The sequence below is a fragment of the Vulpes lagopus genome, chromosome 5 (assembly GCF_018345385.1).
Source record: "Vulpes lagopus strain Blue_001 chromosome 5, ASM1834538v1, whole genome shotgun sequence".
In the NCBI taxonomy this organism is placed as follows: Eukaryota; Metazoa; Chordata; class Mammalia; order Carnivora; family Canidae; genus Vulpes; species Vulpes lagopus.
In genome coordinates, this window is record NC_054828.1 from 70,408,235 (window position 1) to 70,412,602 (window position 4,368).

Sequence of the window (4,368 nt, forward strand, 5' to 3'; positions counted from 1 at the left end):
CACATTTCGATAAGATCCTGTCATTGCTAACTAATTGAACTTACCTCTTTTCTTCTACCCTTTCCCCCACAATACAGCCAAGTTCAGTCTGTCATTGCTAGGGGATTTTAATTAGGATACTGTTGCATCTTAATTAGAGATGAGGTTGCCCATTAGTCTTGAAATTAATCGGATTCTCTGAGGTTTGTCTTGTTTTGCTTTTTTTTTTTTTAATAGAAAAATAAGCTGGAGGTGAGAATACTCCTAACAGGAAAATAATGATTGCTTCATTTTCCATAAGCATTCACTTGGAAAATTTCAGCCATTCCCTTCCCAAAGGATGCTGTGTTAGTGGTGGCTGTGGAAGGAACCTACTGCTGTTTGTGCATGATTACATGGAAGACTTTAGAATTGGCAGTCAAGGTGCCTGCATGTCTCCACAGTCTGTTAGAAACCACAGGTTTTACATAAATTCACTTGTTTTGAATGCTTTGTGGTGTAGTGCAAAAGAGCATTCGTCCTAGTGGAGACTGTTGCCTCCTTCATCTTGCGCCTGTCATATGACCTTTTAGGGTCCAGTTTTCTCAGTTAAATGAGGGAGTTAAGACTAGAAGATTTTTAGGCTTCCTTTCAGTTTCTAAGATTTAATTAATACATGACTAATAAGAGAAAATACTAGTTAGGGAGAAGAATAATCATTTCATGAATACATAGAGCCTTTATAAATTCAGGTGATTTGGATAAAGGCTAGTGTGAATTGGTTTAATGTCTGAATTCCAGAGTACTAACTAATATGCTGACTACAACTATTCAAGTTAAGCTGTAACTTAAATCAGGCTAGCAGTATTAACATGTAGAGAAATCTTTAGGAAACCTCTGCTCAATGTCCACAATAGCCAAACTGTGGAAGGAGCCTCGGTGTCCATCGAAAGATGAATGGATAAAGAAGATGTGGTCTATGTATACAATGGAATATTCCTCAGCCATTAGAACACATACCCACCATTTGCTTCAACGTGGATCGAACTGGAGGGTATTATGCTGAGTGAAATGAGTCAATCGGAGAAGGACAAACATTATATGGTCTCATTCATTTGGGGAATATAAAATATAGTGAAAGGGAATAAAAGAGAAAGGAGAAAAAATGAGTGGGAAATATCAGTGAGGGTGACAGATCATGAGAGACTCCTAACTGGGAAAGGAACAAGGGGTAGTGGAAAGGGAGGTGGGCGGGGGGGTTGGTGTGACTGGGTGACGGGCACTGAGGGGGGCACTTGTCAGGATGAGCACTGGATGATATGCTATATTTTTGGAAATTGAACTCCAAAAAAAATACGGAAAAAATAAATGGGTTATTATATCCACGCACAAAAAAGAAAGAAAGAAAGAAAAAAAAAAGAAACCTGCTGCTGGTGGATAATTCTGACTTAGGAAAATTATTTGGGGGTAATAAAGTAACATTTTCTAAAGTAGTTCAAGTATTGGAGCCATACCTTTTAAAAACGAGGGTTTATACTAAACCCTCAAATACTAAAAATAATTGAGCAGGAATTACACTATTTGATATGCATTGCTCAGTGCACACCTGGTTTCCAGTTCCTGGGCTCTTGATTCTGTGAGCTATGGATCCCTAGTGACACCTAGTGGGTGATAAAGATTTGAGCATCTGAATTTCATAGGCCTCTGAGCTAGCCTTGGTGTTCCCCTTCTATTATGGTCTCCATTGATTAGATTGTGGTTTGAGGAGATTAAAAGGCTTTCCGTTGTTGTTGGGGTTATGTGTTGTTCACATTATGGTGGAATATGAAAATGCCTGTTACGCTACCTAAATCAGCATTACTAAGGTTAGAGCCAATCATCAAGATACCTACCTAATCCAGTACCCCCATTCTTGAGGGGAAATACACCAAAGGTGAGAGAAAAATACCTGATGAGAAGTCATGCAAATAAGCAACGGAACCTAAATGTGAGCCTCCATCATCTAATTCCAGAGCTCCCTGCTGTACTCCACACAGCCTTTTTTTCTTTTTAAGACCCCGGTTGAGATGAATTCTCAGCAGAACCTGGACTGATAACGTAACTGTAGCTTTCCTTTCAGCAACACAGGGCTGAGGTTCAAAACAGGGCTGTTGACAAAAGCAAGCCAGTACTTGCCAACTGAGATCCCTGACTAAAGCATACAAGCTGGTGAGAACAGTGCTCCAGGCTGGGGAAGAGCCATGAGGCCAGCCCAAGGCACCCTGCAGAAACACTGTGGGTTTTCTTCCATAAGACAGCCTGTCTGTGGACATCTCCCTTATTTTCTAGTGGATAGCAGGAGAAGTGGTAGGAAAATAAACATTCGTAATCACTTGTGGGTTTGTGGCACGTAGTCTGTTTAATCCAGATCGGATACATCAGGTACAGCAGTGGCACACGACTCGGTACTGTAAATGATAATACGTTTTAACATATGCACTACAGTTTTCAAAAGAAGACGACAGGAAACTCGAGTTTTTTTTTTTCCATAGAAAGTTTTCACATGTTTATATTCCTGCAGTATTTTTTTTTTTTACAGTATTTCTTCTTTGCCATTGAGATGTTGGTAAGCAAAGCCCACTTATATGAAAATAGAAAAGAACACACTTGATGTTTTTCACAATAACATTAACGGAGGGGGGTGACCTCTAAGGAAAACATTACATTGGAATGTCTGGTTATCAAAAATATACCATCCCTCCCACCTCCCAGGTTTGTAAAATAGTCTATTGGTCCAAGGAGCCCCCCAGGACTTGGGTCAGTGTCATACACTGGTTCAGAGTGACATCATCCAGTGTAGTTAAATAACCTGCTAAGATAAATGTCATTCCCACACTTGATGAGAAAAACATAGAACATTCTGAATAGAAAACAAGACTCAAAAAGAACCCCTTTAAAACTCTTCTTCTGATAGCCACTTTCTTTTCATGATGCTATTTGGGCTCCAAGGGTCATGGGTCATAAAAATGCTTTTCCTTCATCCAGTCATTTTAAAGGTTTGCAAATGATGAGATTTCATAAGGAAATCAGGGAAAATGAAAGTCTTTCAGGTTCCCATTTGTCATGGTTACCATGCCAACTAGTTTAGAAGGGAAACTAACATTGTCTTAGATTAACAGCATTGGGATCTTTCTGCCTTGTAGTTACCTGATGATTGTAGTGAGGGAGCCTGGACCTCCAGACTTCATCAATAACCTCAGAATCTAAGTTTAGCTCAATTTCAACCACTACCTCTGCAAAGTTAAGAAAATGACGAAAAACTCTAGGCACGTGTTTCAGTGTACACCTTTCCTACCTATATTCTGATAAGTGACATGATCCTGAACTGCAGAAATTGTAACTTGAAAGCTCCTCAGCACATCCACAGGGTGACTTGTTAATCGGAGATCGGCATTAACCGTCCACTTTAATTTCCATTCAAATTCTTTGTTTCTCTTAGTTTCACTTTTCTACTTGCTGACCTGAAACTCCTGTGTGATTGTGGGTTAATGTGTTCAAGTGTCATTGAGAATATCCAGTCTTTCAAACTGGATTCTGTGCAGGTTGTCCTGAACTCGACACATGAAGAGAATAGGGGATGAAGGCAAAATAGTACAGAGGCTGCTTCTGGAGGTCCTGGTTCATGGTGGTTCTGAATGGAATGCTTCCTCCCCCTAATCACCACCCTGGAAATCCAAGTATTAAAAATAGAGGCCAGCCCCAGAGTAGTGCAACGTGACTCGGAGGAGAAACATCTCAGGACAAGGTGTGTAAACCCTGGATTGCAATAATGCTTCTGCTGCTAACTTGCCATGTGAGTTTGGATAAGTCACTGAGCTTCTTGCCACCTGTTTTCCCTGTGAATTAAGGACTTAATCACTTGACCTCCTACCATCCTAGGTTGTAGCAAGGATCAAAGGAATCCTAGAAGTATGCTTGGAAGTGTTTTAGCTCTCTCTTCATGGGGAAGAGGTACCATTTGGCTGAATGAAAACTGTTCACTTGTTCACCCTTTTTTGGACAGACTTGATAGTCCATAGCTAGTTCTACCCAGGGAATGATGGTTTCAAAAGGATGGTTTGTGTTACCACAGTCAAATGGTTCCCCAGGGCTGTGTCCAAGTCATATTGACATTTACCTAAGACTATGTCTCCAGTTACAGCCCGTATTCTTTGATGGGTCTTCTCTGAGGCATCATTGCACTGAGAGGCAGCCAGTGCAGTGGAAAAAGCATTAGACTAACAGTCCCTAGCTGGTCCCAGCTAGGACATTAATGACTGCATGACCTTGAGCAACTCACTTGATTTCCCTGGGCCTCAACTTTCTACACTGTAAAGTCAATTAGATATTCCCTGATCCCTTCTAGTTCTGATATGCTCTTCATAGAATATT